Source organism: Scatophagus argus, chromosome 12, assembly GCF_020382885.2.
Source record: "Scatophagus argus isolate fScaArg1 chromosome 12, fScaArg1.pri, whole genome shotgun sequence".
Lineage (NCBI taxonomy): Eukaryota > Metazoa > Chordata > Actinopteri > Scatophagidae > Scatophagus > Scatophagus argus.
This window is the reverse complement of record NC_058504.1, coordinates 13,574,088-13,591,977: the sequence shown is the minus strand read 5'-3', so window position 1 is coordinate 13,591,977 and position 17,890 is coordinate 13,574,088. Positions and strand designations below refer to the sequence as shown.

General features: G+C 43.9%; 1 protein-coding gene across 3 annotated transcripts in view; it reads left to right on the top strand.

The window, feature by feature from the left end:
- Window positions 1-17,890, top strand: part of ndst1a (N-deacetylase/N-sulfotransferase (heparan glucosaminyl) 1a) — a 41,189-nt gene that overhangs the window by 4,245 nt on the left and 19,054 nt on the right. Inside the window, exon 2 of one of the 3 annotated variants that reach the window (XM_046405832.1) lies at window positions 1,760-1,827. The exons of 1 other annotated variant lie outside the window; for it this stretch is intronic. The gene's annotated coding sequence lies outside the window, so the exon portion shown is untranslated. Of the gene's footprint in view, window positions 1-1,759; window positions 1,828-8,435; window positions 8,624-17,890 lie in introns of those variants that run through there. One more of the 3 variants, XM_046405833.1, reaches the window with a different exon arrangement.

Sequence of the window (17,890 nt, the reverse complement as noted above, 5' to 3'; positions counted from 1 at the left end):
GTCTAGATCGACGCCTGTGACGCGGCAGTCTCAGGAATCTAATGTATGGGCTTAATTTAAATCTCGGAGTGGATTTTTCAACCCCAGAAATTTGTGTTCACCAGCTCCTAAGCTAAAGGCTATTTATACTGCAGACCCAGAAAAATATCCTGTTTTATTTAGTGGTCAAAAAACAAGCTGTCGAGTGTTAATGGACTTCACCTCAGCCATTCTGGAGACCCTCGGGGTAGAGTGCGTTCATATGCTCGGCAAGGGAGCTCTCGGCACTAGCCTGTTAATGAAGCCATTTTCAGAGATGGAGAGATGCTGTAATGGGAACGCACTACTTCACTGCGGGATATTTTATCCCCGGCCTCCTCATAAGTGCTATCAGTCATCGGATACTTTTTTTTTTCTTCTTTATCTGTTTAGTGATTCAGAAGACTCCTTTTTCAGATTTGGAGAAAGTGATATAAGTGTGTGTTGCTTTGGCATTGCATTGAGACATACGTAGCATTTATATTTAGAAACTTGGTGCATGTTGTATTGGGGTTTTGTACTGTTACAGGCAGGAGAAATATGAATAAATTACACTCTCGTTCTGTTTAAATGATAGACATGAGCCTTACATCATCGGACCTGTGGCTTGGTGCTAAACGCTCACTTGTGCAAACCTGGGAAGGCAGACATGTGGGGGGGGGTTGTGTTTACCCAGTTGTGTGGTGACCTCGGCTTCGTCTGGCCGCAATACAGATACCACACACATACTGTGACCTACTATAGAAGTGACAACATGCATATAGCATATTAAAGGAAAGCGCGAATGTGCTTGTGTCTTAAATGAGAAACATGAATTCAAAGGTTGAGTAGAATTGTAAGGTTTATTCATGTAATAGTCAAACTGATAACCTGAGACGAATGGATCATTGGCATCTTGTTACAAAAAAAAAACTTTACGAACATCCATACACATAACATAAAATGTGAAATATTCTAAATCAGTATTATGTATTTGTCGATTGTCTGTATTATCACTATCATGTAACACTTGCCAGTTTGAAGGGAACGCGCTGCAGAAATGAATGAAATAAAACCTGCCGTTGTGGAGGTTATAATCGGTACTGAAACTCTTTAACAGAGGTCATTTTGGAGGCTGCAGTTTGTGGTGCTGGTTAATTACATTTTAACAAGAGGAGTATCTATCATGCAGTCTATGCTTATTGATAAGCATGAGTGGACAGAATACTTGGCACACCTGTCAGCGTTCAGCAAAACCACAAACTGAAGCCTCTAAAATGGGTGTAAAATTGAATCTTCCCAAAACACTGTAGTTTCTGCCTTCATGAAGGTATGAACCATGTCGGAACTGTTTTGATTAGACTGCAGTAGGTTTAGTGTATGTATTATAGCTAAGTATATAGTCCACGTCCTTATCTAGTTGATAGTTGCAGCTGTCTGTGCTTGACTATTTCTGCTGAAGCTTAAACAAGATAACAGCTGTGACCTGATGCCATCAGGAAGGCCGTGTTCAGTGTTTACCAGCTAGAATTTGTGTTTACAGTTTTTCATGATAAGCAATGGCGTTGTGGGAAAATGAGGAGCAAAGCCCTTCAAACGGCCGTGTGGAAGTTTCAGTTTTCCTTTGATAGCCTATAATGATAGAGACTGTTAGCAAGGACAACAGTACAACATAAATAAAACAGGTTGATACATGCTGATACGGCCTTTCTGTGTACTGTCCTGATGTAGTGCTCTTTTCCCTCACTCTCTTGTCTCTCAGCTCCAGAACAGACCCCGCCACCACACCACACCAAAGCAAGTCATCTGGTGTCCAGTTGGTTCCCATCTGTGAGTGAATTTGGCTTCAGTGCAAACAAAGCATTGCAGCATGCGAACGGCCTCCGGTACATCTAAACAACCCAGCCCTGCTATCTAGCTTAATCTTTGGGTGGAAACTATGAGTGCATTGCCAGGGCTATGGGTCATCTCCATTACAATTCATTAAATTGTACTGAGGCATTCAGAATTCACCGTAACAAACTGACCACAGCCAATGGCATACCTCTTCTCCATTTTGAATTGCTGAGGTGGAAAGTATTGTCATGGTGCCGACCTGAGGTTTAGCTGCTGGCGGCTCTGAGTGTACCCCTCCACTGATCCGAGGCGGTGCCGTGTCTGCCCAGCCTGCTGTCTCATCCATCCTGGGTGGTAGGGAGGTCCGTGTGTGTGTGTGTGTGTGTGTGTGTGTCTGTGTGTCCCTGTCTGTGCAAGACAGGTGTTGGCAACCCAGAGGGCAGTCCAGATGCAGCTGGGGGAACCTAGACAGAGCTGACGGCTGGAGACTGCAAATGACAGCAGGATGAATGAGCTTTGTTTTGCCAAGATTTTGGTCAGTTGTATTCAGAGGGTACAGCTTTGAATGGGGTCAAGTCTGACGGTCAGGTGGTGTAACGGCTGGCTGCTCTCAGCGGGACGTGCTACAGCCGCAAGCATTTGGTCCTAACAGAGAGGCTAGGAGACTGTTTGGGTAAAGAGGCTCAGCTAAAGAAGCCATAGTGGGGTGTGCAGCCCTGCAAACACAAACACCACCCTGCCCCTTCTGTGAAGTGTTAAGTGGCCAGATATGTTTGGTGAATGGGACACAGGTGTCTGGGCTGGGCTGTGTGTGTGTGTGCCTGGCCAGAGGTCTATGTTTGTTTTCTCTCCGTAATGGCCCCCAACTCTGCTGCAGCTCAACCAGAGCTCACTGGCTCTCAATGGGCCGGGGTAGCCCATTGAGAGCCAGTTTTTTTCTACTGTGGGACAGGGCAGTGGATGAACTTCACAAATCTGATAATGAAATTCAAGGCACCTCACAACAGAGTGTTCAGGCTACACACTAAGCAGGTCTGGTGATCTTTAGATTCTTCTTTCTTCCTTTATTCTTCCTTTTATCCCTCTGTTGCCTCTGATCTACCCCAGCAAAGCAGGCGTTTGAAGTTGTCAAGGCTCTGGCTTTAGCGTTGAGTCCTCAAAGTGCTTATGTGCACAGGTAGAGAAGAGCTGGAGGGGAGTAATGAAACTCCCACATAGCCCAACGTCCCCGGTCTCCATCCTCCACGCCCTTGTCTCCGGCTTGCCTCCTGCACACATGCTTAGTCTCTGTGGTGATGATACTCCGCCATACTCCCTTTTGTTGACTAACAGCCCAAAGGTGCGCTTTACACACACCGACTGTCAGCACAACCCCAAACTGTGTCTCCTCAGGGAGTGCTCTAGGGTGAGGTAATGGGTTGTTAACCCCTCAGCCACCTCCATGTTTGGATGTCGTACTGTCGGCAGTGGCTGCTATCACAACCCTGATCTGATTGTTTGAGTAACCCTGTGGCCACCCCAGATGGCCAGGCTTCTGAGCTGGTTTATGATAACCATACAGTTAATATCTGGCCCACATAATGCTCTTACCGTTTCCTGTCCCTGTACACCCCCCTCCCAACTCTGCTCTCATTTCTCCCTGCCACCCTCTGTGCTATTGTCTCTGACGCCCTCTCCCGAGTGCACTGTTTTATTTCTTTATTTCGCTCATCTTTTTAAATTCCAGAATCCATTTCGTTTGTCCCCAGGCACAAAGGGTGATAGCTAGAGGAAGGTGTCGCAAATTAAATTTGCTCCCCTTGGACGTGGGCACGATGGAACAGTAGAAGGAGAACAGGAGCAAAGAAAGCTGGGGGAGAAAGCCCATTTCCTATGCATTACTGTCTCTTTCCTCAGGGTCTACAGTGGAGTAACACCAACACCTCTATCGCTTTTTTAATTTTCTTTTTCTTGCTCTCTCCCTGTCGCTCCCGTTGCTGCTGTTCCTTCTCACACAGCCTAACCTGAAGGTCTCTCTGCTCTTGCTACCAGTGCGAACACAGTCTGACCCAGTTTATTAGTTTGGGTCTGGTGAATCATTAATTGAGGTTATCTAACTGTTCCTGTAATGATTCCACCGTGACTCGTGTGTCAGAGCCTCGCTGTGTTCGTAACTGATCAAGCTGTACCTTCATGCCTCTCTCTCCGTGCACTTGTACTCTGTATCATAGCCGTCTTGCAGAAGAAGCACTGTCCCTCAAGCTAGACTATGTGTTTAATAGGTGCGCTGTGCACTGTAATATGTCATTGTGTCAGAGCACAATACAAGGACTAAGTGCACTGAATGCAAATTAATCTTGTGGGATGGCAGCAGCTGAATAGAGTGTGGTTTTGGGGAAAGAAGGGGAGCAAAGGGAGGGACAGAAGGAGGGCTAATGGTGGCGACAGAAGAGAGGGAGAGAAAAGAGCATGTGAGGAGGAGGAGGAGGAGGGATGTGGGATGTAGTCATCGCCAGCCCCATTCATCATGCAATGCCTGCTGGGATGCGCTGGGGTCAGTCCTGCACAACACAATTACAGCCTGTTCTGGTGTGTTGTGCTCGGCTCCACTGTGTTCCGACTATGCTCCGTTGTCTTTTGTTAGATTTCCTCTGTTCTAGCGCTCTTGTTTTCCCCTTTGCATGTTTTCCTCTCTGCTCTGTGCTGCACACTTGTGTTCAGTGGCGCATTTCTCATCTTCCTTCTCCTGTCAGATTATTTTTGAACATACTGCACGAGCTATCACTAAATGATCTGCTGAAGCTCTTTGAGCAAAACATCTCAATTAGCTGAGCATTTGTTGTGTTTTGTTTATCTTTGAGTCCAAAACTCTCGACTTTATCTTTTGCAGTTAATTGCCTTTTCTTTTTTCTTTTTTCTTTTGCTCATGTGGTGCAGCCACTTGCTGGGCTGTTGTAGCAGCAGCCTCCTTTCATCCACATCTGAGTCACAACCACTGGCTTGATCCATGTGATTGATAGGCCCGGTTAGCATCGGGGGTTAGATGCTAGTAAGTATGTTGTTTACCCTGCCTGCCTGACAGTCCAGGCCTAAGAGCCCACAGATGTTTCCAGAAGGCTGTAAATATCTGCTGTGTGCTCTAATGTCAGCTGACAGCATAGCTGATCATAAGGATCCCTCTTGTTTTTTTTGAGTCTGTTCAGTGAAGAAGAGTTTTCCCTGGAAACCTTTTAGGTGGTCTGATGGCCTAAATGAAAACATTACGCCATAATTCAGCAACATCAGCTTTTGAAGGCTGATCCAGATAAACTATGTAGACAAACTGAGCTGAACTGCAGTGGAGATTGTGCGCCAGGCCTTTTCGTCCAACCTCGCAGATGCTCTCCTGCATGAATGGGCACAAATTCCCATGGAAAATATTGTGGAAAGCCTTTCCAGAAGAGTGGCAGCTGTTATACCTGCAAAGCTGTCTATGTATTTAGAAAGTGATGTCATCATCGTCCCTGTTGGTGTAATGGTCATGTCCCAATGCTTTTGTCTATATAGTGTTTTTTTTTTTGTTTTGTTTTGTTTTGGGGTTTTTTAGCAGGACTTTGTTGTCATCTGGAATCTGTCATCTGGTGAAAAATAATGAGATACAGCAGTCTCCATATAGATCAGATGGTATAGTTTGAGGTTGGAACTCCTTTCTGCACATATGAAGATTTAACTATTTGGTGCTTTAGGGAACAAACTTGATATTAAGTAATAACATACAGAGTGAGTCTGTTACTTTAGAAGATATACATTTCAAGTGTAATCACATTGTAAACAATTGGAATTTATCAACATTTGGATGAAAATAAAGCATTTATTTTTTTTGTAACTAAACAAAAGACTTTAATGCTGTGGCTGCAACTGACCGTTATTTTCATTACTTACTAATCTGGACATTGTTTTCTCAATTCATCCGTTTTTTTGGGTTTTGTTTGTTTGTTTGTTTGTTTTGGTTCATAAAGTCACATGTTCAGAAACCCTAAGTTAACGTCTGAACTGATTTCCAGTCAGCATTCCGCAAAATGTCAGAATTTTCAGTTTGCTTTTGTATGTCAAAGAAAAGCAAAAATCTTGCAAATGTTTGGCAGCTTTTCTTGTCTTCTTTTTTTAAAAACAATTATCAAAATTCTCATTGTTTTGCCAGCTTGTTTCAGCTTCATATAACACATTATTTAAGACTAGATACAGCTAGTGTAGTTTATACTGTGTATATCCTGTTAAGTCATGTGTTATAATAGGTTCCTGTTATGTTTCTTGATGAAAACGGGATCATTATAATAAAATATTGATTATGATGGAATATTTCTGAAGCTTAAGTTCTTCCTTTTTAGTTTCTTCTAAGCTTCATAAGTAATATTGACGATTAACGTGTTGTGTCGCACACGTGTGGCTCACATGTGTGTGACACAGAAAAATTAGCTGAAGCTCCACTGCTGCATTGCTCACGTGTGTCCTGACTGCTATAAATGCATTCTTGGCATAAACAAGTTGTTTATTAAACAGCATGTGGTTCCAACTACTTCCAGTAGTTGTTGAAAAATTTCTTGTGACAGAAGACAAATACACCCAAAGGCCTCAGAACTTCACTTGTTCACTAAGGATGTGTTTGGGTGGTGACTTGGCTGACGGGAACTAATAGGAAGCCCCAAGACTGGCTAAAAGAATGACAAACCCTGGCCAGAAAAATGCAACAGTTTAAGTTTACAGCATCTGGAAACAGTTTGAAACAATGGATTGTCTTCAGCAGGCTCCATGTCAGACTGTGTGGATGCTTCTCCTTCCTGACTTTCTTGGGTTTCTGTCTTCTGAGAGTTGAATTACATGGAAAGATTGACTTGCCATTCTTTGAAACCTTGAAAGTCATAACTGAAACCTTGCTCAAAACATTTGCTAGATTTGCACAATATTGAGGCTCATTTGGGAAGGTTTTCTTTTTTTCTATAGACTCCCAACTCTTACCCTGAAAAAGCAAATCATATCTCCTTTTCAGTCTTTCTGCCGATATTGGATTGTTACTACTTGACCTTATCTACCACTTGCATACAGTACAAAGGGTGAATCCTGATCTAAAAGATTCATATTTCTTTGTCAAGGTTATCAGCATTACTAAATGAAAAGTACATTTCAGAATTAGATTTCTTATAATTGGCAGACTGGTAGTCACTGGTGAGCTCTAATCAGCATGACAGCACCAGCAATAAACCTAGCCATATTGTGTTATCTAGGACAATTCTAACCACATCCCATGGCGTTCATCTTGGTTGCCAAGTGCACCTGCTCAGAGCCTCCCCAACCTGCAGACGCAGTGGCCTGTCTGCCCGTGAAGTCGTCTTTTGTTTGCTCAAGTGAAACCGTGGATATGTGACGACATGCCTCACATTTCACTCTTCACCTAATTGTGTTGCTGTGGAGGCCGATATCGGTGTTGTGGTGGTTAATCTTTCCCAGAGAGTGGAAATGGCGGAGTCCTCTAGGGATACAACGCAGCTAATTAGAACGCTTCCGCGAGTGGAGGGGAAAGGTGGGGATAAAGTGAGATGATGTGAAAAGAAAATGTCTTTCCTGCTCTTTGAAAAGTTTTTACTGATTGAATAGGTTCCAAATGCTGCTTCAACAACCCTTTTGAATATGCAGCATATTCTTTCAGTGTTTTGCTGCTTAATGACAGCAGCTACTTTCTGACAAGGCACAACTGGGGGGAACCTCAACATTCATTACAGCCTGACATTTTGCCCACTCCACAAATTGACGTCTTTGGAGAGTGTGAATTAAAATTATTTGAAACTGCACACATAGCAAATGACCGACCAGTATGATAATGCTGTTTTTGACTTCATCCTTCCCTGAGGAAAACGGTTAGTAGGTTTGACTGATTAGGGCCTGAAGCCGCTGGCTCTCAATTAGACAGAAGACAAAGCTTCAACCCGTGGTGCTGGAAAATCAGAAGTAATGAATTAGTGATAAAGGTTTTAAAGACAACACCATTAGCGGGGTTGTTGGGAGGAGTTGGGCTGCTTTTGCCTTGCAGTTTGCAGAGTAGCTAATGTGTAGTCTAATGGAATACAAGTGAAATGCTTTGGTGAATTTCTTTTTCCTTTTTGTTTGACATTTTTAGTTCTCTCCTTCTCTATCTCTTTCCCTCTGGCTATCGCTGACAGTAAGGTTAACCTCTTCTCTTCGGCGCTGTGCTCATGTGACCCGGAAGTCATCTCTTGTGAGGAGTGGTCAACTGTTCTGCCGCTCAGAGTCTCAGGTCTCACTTTGGCTCGTAATGCATAATGGCTTCGGGTCCCATTGCTTTGGGATGGGAGGATCGCATAATATATTATGGTTATGTTACTAGCTGTCACACACCACTTGGGTCGAGAACTACTATGCCAGCAATTTTTTTTTGCAGAGTCATACTTTGATAGATTTTTTTTCCCTTTTTTTCAAGGGCTGGCTAAGGCCTTGTTTGATCTAGTTTTGCCAATGTCATCCAACCCCCCATCCCACCCTCCCACCCCACCATATTGACCACCATTCGCACACACAGTGCCCATATCTGACGGTGTCACTGTGGGGCTCACTGCCCAGTCTGCCTATGTCCTCTGTTAGTGGAGGGAGCTCAGTCCTGTCACCTGAGGGATAAAGTGCACGGTGGAAACTTGTATCCCCTGAGGTATGCGGGGCAGATGCAGATCCTCCGTTGGTTCAGCTGTTGTTCCCCTTGCTGACAGGGTGGGCCCGGTTCCTGTCCGTCTCTGTTACTGGAGGAGTTACATCGCTGGATGAGGTATTTACTGTCTGCAGTGATGTTTTCATGCTCTGAACTTAGAGTCAGTGTGGTCTTTTTGCAAGCATGATTTTCTTGAACAATTTATTTATACATTTGCATTGCTTTTTGGTAAATAAACATCCATTTTCAACCTTTAGGATTTGTTACATCAAAATAATAAAAAAAAAAAGTTATTTCCAAACAGTCTGTCTTTAACCTCTTGTGTGACATTCGTTGGTGGTTCGATGTGGTGGCTTGAGGTCAGCTCACTTTTTACTGCTGATGGTGGGGGGGACAGTTTTCTTCCACTGCTTAAAGCTCTCTACTTTGTTGTTTTCTGGCCAAAAGCTAATTAACAAAATAGTTTTTGCCCTCATAGATTGGACAAAGTCAGTTTATGATGAGCTCCCTGGAGTCACTGTAGTTACGTTGATGTTACATTTTTAAATTCAGTGAATTTTTAGGGACCTGTCCAGACAGTCTTTCTCTGATCACTGTTCATTTTTGACCTTATTGTAGAGAAACAAATGTTTAAACTTGTTCTAATGACTAAAACGGCTGCCTTTACCAAACTCATATCATAGCAAAGCCAGTAAATTGTGTTTCTATCTGTTTTTCGACTTATCTCAGAGGTCTCTTAGCCTCGTCATGTCGTATGGAACTAGAGGCCTCGTGTGAATGTCTTGGTGACCTTTGCAGGATTTTTCACAACCCGTGCGTTTCCCCTATCCTTCTTAGCAAAACATTGTGACAGAGAGCAAAGTGATGACTTCTGCTGAGACACATAATTGTGACTGCTTCGTAACAAACGTCACGTCATCTCTTGCTCTCCTTCACAGCCATCGCTTCACCCTGCTGCGGCCTTGCCCTCTTATTTGATATGACTGTGACTTCACCCTGACATAATGGAATCCAACCTTGTTTCCCGCCCCTCTTTGCTCTCATCAACTGCTCACTCTAATTAGATGAGGGTGATTTCAATAAAGTTACTGTCGTCCTCACTCCATTAGTTATATTAACACTCAGATTCCTGCCCTGGAGTCGTCTATCTATCCTCCGCCTTTCAACGGGTGGGGGGGCAATGCTCTTCTTTTCATGGATCTGTGTAACCTAGTTACTGAGGCCCAGCAGGGGAGGCCAATCAATTAATGAACAAAGGAGCCCGCTCACTGAGCAGCAGCGCGAGTCTGGGACTATAAACAGGACGCTCCCAAAACATGGTTGCTGTCAGTTCGGTGCTCATCTGATAGATGTTGTTTTGCTTTGTTGTTTAGCGTGCTTGACCATGAGTACTATTTCTGAAGAGTCTAAAGCCAGTGGATACTGCAGTGTTACCTGTTTGAACACGGTTCCAGCCAATATTCAGGTGTCTCTTGTTGGGAATAGGAAGTGAAAGAAGACAAATCATTACATCTTTGTCCAAAAAACAAAACGCCTTTCAACCACCGTCATGTTTCATCACATTTGAGATGTAAGTAAATGGACTGTGCCTTTTTCTGACACTGTGTTGTCAAAAGGCTGGAAATAATATTTTGGATACTGTATTAAACCTCAATACCTGGAGCCGAGCTAACAAATAAGATGTGTGGTCAAACCGTCTATATTCATTGTTTCTGATCACTCTCCTGTGGCAACAGGCAGATTTGGACAAACCGCCCTCCCCGTCTGTCCACCGGTGCTCTCTCGCTATCTTTCAACACTTTCTCAACTTTCTCATCCTTCCATTTTCTCAATACCTCTTTTCATCCTATTGAATCCCCTGTGTGTGTTTTTTTTAACCACACCTCGCCTTTTATTCCACATCTCTCAGTCCCCCTTTTCTTCAGTTCTTTCTTCTCTCCAGCCACCCAGTCTCTCTGTCATTCCCTTTTTTTAATCCGCCTATTCGTCCCTAGCGTTCTCCTCCCTGGAGTTTCCAGCTCTGTCTCCCTGTGTTTGAGATCAGGGAGCAGGCTGTTGTAACAAGCTGTTGAATAATGTAAGCACAGGGCCATAGGCCAGGGTTTCAGTTAACCCTTTGATCTCTGATCATACACTGGGTGAGGCGGACACATCATAAATGACAGCTCGACAGCAGGGTAAAGCAGCCTGAAGGCTTTTTTTGCTTCCGTCTTCCTCCGTCCTCTAACTAAAGTTCCCCCATCCGGTTTCATCGTCATGGCCTTTGGAAGCAGGATCACAGTGTGCATCCCTAGCCTTTGTTATTGTAACATTGATGTATAATTAAAGGGTTAGAAAAGGCAATGCTGAATAATTGATATTGGAGCAAAGATGTCATGGCATCCTGAACCTTGTGATACTCGGTATACTTACTGGCAACGTAGATGAAACATTTACCAGTTTGCTTTCTTTCTAGTCATCCAAGTCAGTCTGCACTGATTCGTTCTGGCACTGTACCCTTCACTGACTGAGCAGCTATTATCATTATTTCATTCAGCCTTATTTCACCCTTTATACATTGTTAAGTGTGAGAACCCAAGGCTGTGGACTGCAAAATAGTCGTATTATATCCTTGGCAGTCAAGTTTGTGCGAATGCTACCAATTTGTATTAATTAACCAACCTGGCCACGCGATTCCTATCTTGGAAAAAGCGTAACTAGCGCACAAGGTCCCATTAACCCTTTGTAATCAATACAGATTCCTCTCTTCTTAAGTGCTTCTAGTTAGCTTTAGAGCCTCATATCCTGAGGCTAGGGCGTATTGATCTGGTGGACTGATTGGAAGTTACCCTTCAGGAGGTGAAGGATAGCAGCGGGACAGCAGGGATGTTTTGGCAAGAGAGGAGAAGGAGTCTTCATGGCTGGATCAGCTTACCACTTCCTACCCCCACACACCTGTTACAGCCAACGGGAGGGAAAACACGCCACCAAATCTGTGTGCGGAAGTGTGTAGCTGTGTGTGTGCAAATTGGTTGTGTGTGAGAGACGGTGGAAAGACTGTTTGTGTGCTCAGGAGAGCAAATGGCTGAGAGGCGTAGCGAATGAGAAATGTGTTACATCGGGTTTATGGTGACGGCGTGTGCCTGAACCGCACTGACTCTGGCAGCTGCTGGCCTTTTATGGATGGGTGACAGGAGACAGATTTTAGATTTTAGATGGCTAACACATTATGTGACAGTCTGCTTTTCAGATTGGGTGCTTGGACCCACAACCCACCTCAGAGCCACATGTACACTGTAACGCATAAAGGAACAAATAAGAGCACACATACATACACGCCATTAAACTCGGGCAGCATGTGTGTGTGTGTGTGTGTGTGTGTGTGGATACACTGCAGCACAGTGGCGTTTAATCCATAATTCTGACAGGCTTTCCTTGAACTGACAGGGAAAAGCATATCTCTCTTCCCACATAAATACACGTACACATACACATCTCGCTCTCTTGCACCCCCTTGGCCTGTTTCCCCCTCTGAAAAAATAATGAAATACTGTTTTGATACCAAAGTGTTGTGTTCCAGGACATACACTATGCATGCAGCCCTGTGGAGGTTTGACCCTGTTCACAGACCCCAGCTACCCCCTTCTGTAAACTGATATCCCTGTGTGTGTGTGTGGGGTGTCACGGTAAGATACACAGCAGCTGTAGAGGCGGCGGTGAAGGGAGGAAATGGGAAGGGCCAGCACAGTAGACAGAGCCCAGATAGACCTGTCAGCTCCGTGACACCCACGCATGCCTCACCCTCTGCTGTAGGACGAGAGCAGAGGCAGGCAAAGCTGCTTGGCCGGGGACAGGTGGAGCGAAATAGACAAGAGTCTCGACAAGGAGCAGAGTTAAGACTAAAGCTGTGAAAGGGATAATGGTGAGCTTCGGAGGAGAAGTGTTTATTTCAGGGAGCACGGGGAGACTTGAGGGAGAGAAGATAGGAAATCTGGCAGGTAGAGTGCCTGGAAAAAAAGTAGTCACCCTCTTAGTACAAAATTGCACAGGTTGTGATGAGTTACATGAACTGGAAGTCCTGCAGCTAATTCTGGATTGGATTGAGGTCTGGACTGTCCACTTCAGAACATGAACAGTATTAACAACATTCCTGCGTAGCTTTTGGCCTATGTGTGTGTGGGATTGATATCTTGCAGAAACATAAATCTTCCAAGTCTCAGTTTTCTGTCAGACTTCAGGAGGTTTTTGCTGCATTAATTTTGCACTCTGCCTCCACGGGTCTTCAAAGTCCTACTGCAGAGAAGCACCTCCAAATACTGCAAACCGACTTCACGGTGTGGATAATGAGTTTCTTTGCCTTACACCAAACATAGCATTTAGTTTGATAGCCAAAGAGCCACTTTTCTGTCTCATCACACTATAAAATTCACTTAAACTTTGTTCTAAAATCCCCTTCTGGTAAATATTAGCTTAGATGTCATGTGAGGGGTTTTTTTTTCTTCAGCAGTGTCTTTCTCTTCACCAGCGTGCTATAAAATTGTGTCTAGTGTTTCTCCCAGGCAACGGTTATTGAGTGCAGAGTGTCTCCTATCTCTCAACCACGAAAGCCTGTAAATTCTTCAGAGTCGCTACAGGCCTCTTGCTGGTTTTCACACTGCTGTCCTTTAATGCACTGATACTCACTTTTAGAGGGCAGCCTTCTCTTGGCAAATACACAGCTGTACCAGATTTAGTCCTATAATGGCTGACCTTACCGTACTACGAAGGATAATACCCTTCTATTTTCCTTGGATTTTCTTCTATTTATTTAGACTCTATTTGTAGCTTCTGGCAGGAAAGTGTGGCAGTTGTTTCATCCAGATGCAGGTGTATTCGCAGTTGTGTACTGTTTTCGCTCCTTAATTACACACAGCTGCTCTTTGCTCAGATTTGTATGATTTTCTGACATCATTGTCAACATAAAACACGTGGAGCTGATGCATAAAAGAAATGCCTTAAACTTGTCATGGTCGTTGTATCTGTTTTGAGCCACTTTTGTTGATCCATACGTAGTATTGGTTTTTAAAGCTTAAAGCTTAAAATGGCAAAGACGGAGTCTAAAGCGGATGAATACTGCCACGTTGGAAAACTTGGAAACTCGACTGTGGCTTGTGTTTTAAAAACCACAACTGAGTCAAGAAGTGTGAGCGAGAGAAGAGAAAAGCTGGAGCTGAGCTTCAAACCCCACAAAAAACTTGTAATATGATTCATGACTGGGGCTACAATTGGGAGTGTAATTATTGTTATTGCGACAGGCCAATCATGAAGCTGGGTATTCTCTGCAGCTGGAGCTGTCACACATGGGGGCACGAGTCAAGTGTGTAGTGTTTGTTTATGTAAAACGCACTGTATACAGCCCTCGAGACAAATTTCCACTTCCATCCATTTATCCGTGGTTCTCGATTTGTGTTCTGAAAGTGAGCTGATGATTAGGAAAAATCCTATCTGTTTGATCTCACAAGAAAAAAAAATATGGGCAGCCCAACAGAATCTCATCTTTTGTGTCAGCTATTCTTCTGCGGCGTGATATTCCCATGGGAACGCATTTCTGCTGCGCGAATCACAGTCGGATCAGTGCGGGCTCTTTCTAATCTGGACATGAAAGAAGGGAAGATGGAAGAGGGAGGTGTAAGACAGAGAGAGAGAGAAAGGGAAAGAGGAGAGAAGAAGCAGGGCTCCCTTGGGAATGGTAATACCTGAAATTCACTGGGCAGCTTCTTGAATCTAGCTCATCATCATTTCATGAGCAGGTATTGTACTCGGCCCTATTACACCTCCAAGACACATCCTCTGTTTTCCTTCTCTCTCTCTCTCTCCCAGATTGATTGAGTAGATTAGGCGGTTATATTGTTTCTGCGTGTGCCACAGCCCATGTTACAGCATGCCTGGGGGCTTTATTATTAGTTTGATGGTTTCCTTTATTCATCCACGGGTCATCATGAGCGTTGTTGTGTGATAACATCTCTGGTCTACATCAGGTCAGCAAATCTGTTATTGCTCTTCAGCTGCAGGTGTAAAAGTCTTAATAAAACTGTTGTGCTTTAGTCAGAGTTTTAGTTCAGCTCTAGGTAGTTTTTCGCTGCTGAATAGGCAGTTGATTTGATCGCCAACACTCTGCAGCATGATACCTCACCGACTTTTGCCCCTCTTCTATTGACACCCCCCCCCAGCTCCTGCTATTGCTCACACACTCGCAGACGTGCCTTGTCCACGAACAGTGTGACTTTCACCTCTGAGTGATGTGTGTTGTCTGTATAAGGATAGACCCATTACAAATGCTCTGTCCCAGTGGAGGCACTGTGCTGCCCGCCATGCTCTCCTGTCCTTCAGCAGCATCCTGAGATGACAGTAGATAAACAATGGGAACAAACAGTCACTCCCACCAGCATTGATCTGGCTCCCTTACCCCCCTCTCCACTCTCACCACATTGATTCCACCTACACTCACTTTATATGAAAGCCCCCCCTGCCCCACCTCCCTTTCCTACCAGAACTGACAAAGATGATAAATGACCAACCCCGTCCCCCCCTGTGCCACCACCTCCCTGTGCTGTCCAAGGCACCACAAGCCTATTTCTCCCCTCAGAAATACAATAGAGTGAGTAACCTCTTTTCTCCAAAGTGTACTTTTTTTTCTTGCAGGAGGATGATGGAGGTTATTCAATGCTTCAGGTCCTTCCTATAATTTCTACACATAAACCTGTCACTGGTGTAATTTCTTCCCTGCAGGGCATCCTTATGCATGTTGTCAAATCATCACAAAGGACCAATGAAGGAAATTATTATGCACTTCAATAACACACGCTGTAGGATCTCCTCTTCTGTAGCTACTGGCTGAAAGTCTGCAGTGGCACTCAAAGATGAAATCGTATGCAGAGCCTCCAGCGTGGGGTCAATTATTTTTCTCTCTCATTGGCTTAATCAGGCCACTCTCTGGTTATGTATCTGATTAATCTGTTCACTGTGTAGTCGCAAGAATTACATTGCAATTAATTCGGACATGACACCTTGGCTATTTGGATGAGTTGAGTGTGAATTATAATGGGTCGACTGTCCATCTTGAAGGAGTGTTACGTTACTGCAGTATTTTCTGTGTGTCTTTTCTCAGAGCCATCCTTTTCTCCTTCTCAGCTGCAAAGGTCTGCAGGATACAAACGATGTCTTCCATAGTCTCAACTATACTTATTTTACAGATCCAGTGTCCCATGCCTGTAAATGGGGCACAGAGTCTCTATAAATAGATAACTGTGGTAGCGAGCTGTGATGTTTATCAGTAAAGGGGAGGGTATATGTGTACGCGGTGTGTCTTATGTGCTGCGTGGAGGCGATCAAAGCTATTGATGAAGGCGTTGCTTCCACTCTGTCCCACCGCCCAGGGGAATAATACCGTTGAGGAAAGTCTCCATGTCAGATCTCGGCTCCACCTTTCCCCAGTGACCCTTCCTCGCTCTGTCTCCACCCCTCCACAGTTTTCCCATAGCTCTGACAGCTTATCCATACTGTGTGGTAATCCATTTTATACTTTGTGCTACTCTCGGATCCCTCTTGCTTGAGATCCCAGATGTAGAGGAAGACTGCAGATTTGGGAACCTAGTCTAAGATGAAAAACACTCTGAGAGCATCATGTATATTTAATCCTCTGTCCTCTGTGTTTTTATTCATCTCGGTTGTGATCATCCCCACATAATATGAATGTGTAATCATGCCATTATGCCTGTGCCTGCACAGGTTATCTTCATGGAAGATGTTATCTTTGTTGATGGGATCTGACATGACCCCTCCAATGAAAGTCGAGGGGTGGGCTCCTGCTCTGTCTTGTGCTGGATATAAGACAACACAGTATTGGCACAGAATTGCCCCAATTCTCTGTAACTGTTATTGAACACACTTTAGCTGTCTTCCCATTCTGATTGTAATTGCTCTTAGGAAAAGATTGTACTTCCTTGTCTGAATTTTAAGATGCCTGCCACTTTCTCCCATCATTGTGTCAACGAATAACATTGCAATCATTTCAATTATGACAGCACTGGGGCTGACATCTTCAAGTAGGGCCTTGAGATGTAATTGGAGGGGCACAGGCGAATTGAGGAAAGGCATTTTTCTTCTGTGAAATTGCCTCAGTCTTGGGGACAGTAAATTGAGGTGCTGAAAAATGATGTGATAATTCAGCCGCATGGTTTGGTAGGGGAAATGGTCTGAAAGTCACTTTGTGGAGAATTAGAAGGCAAAACTACATTTCCCTCCTGAGTCCTCTGTCCTTCACGCAGTAGCATGAAATGAATTGATGAGACAGAGGGAGAGGAAAGTGTCAGTGTAAATGTTTGCAGCTAAAATGAAGCTGCCTGCTTGTGCATTCAGATTGGTTGAAGGGTGGGAGGCAGAAGCTGGAGTGAGAATTCGGTGCTTTGCTCCACGCTATTTCACGGCCTAAGCCTTTAATCACAGCAGCCACAATGGATGCATAAAATGGAATTCAAATTTCAGATTGATTGATTCTGTATTGATGAATGCCAAGGCTGCCTTAAGGGAAAAAAAAAAAATCTGTGACTGTAGCTTTCAAATGCAACCTCTTTAACATGTGCTTGTTTGTTGCTTTTAGATGTGCTTCAAAAGAAATATGAACATTTTTGCTTTTTGAAGTTTAATCTCTTGCAAAAAAAAAAGGGTAGGAGGCTGAATGCAAATGCAGAAACTTGCTTGAGATTTGCATTTTGCTGCTTGTCATAGCACTTGACAGTGGTCATAAAACTACTAAAACTACACTTCTAAATTTGCCGTGTTTAAGTCTTTGCACTCTAATATGCGACACATTATTATTTGTGTTATTTGTATTATTTTATGGCAAGACTACGGGCAGAGATACGTAGATCTGACCTCTCTCTCAATATAATGTTCAATCCTGTCCTTTGTCACTCTATTGTGTCTCGTTTCTTAATCCATTCAAGGCATCTCACAATCAGAGCTGGCATAAGCACATTTGGTACTGTTTGCAGTGTTAAGATTAACAGGATTACACATTGCAGATTACACTGGCGTCGTTCTTACCCGTTTAACCTTGACCCATGTCCCGGTGTCCAATTCAGATGGTCAGACTAAACTTGTTTTTGTGATTGTAAAGCCCTAGCGTTTGCACAAAGGCTCAGAAGTGTTTGTTCAGGAATAGCTACAAACAAAACACTTGTGCTTGTGTAGTGAGATCATTTGGATTGTAGATCTTCTAATGAGTCTCTCGGGTCTATGTCTGGTGTGAGTGTGTATTGATGTGCATTTACCAAAGTGGCTCAGATGATTAAATAAAAAGTGACAACAACAATGACCTTATCATTATTATTATTGTTGCCTGCCCTTTCATTTCATTCTGCACAG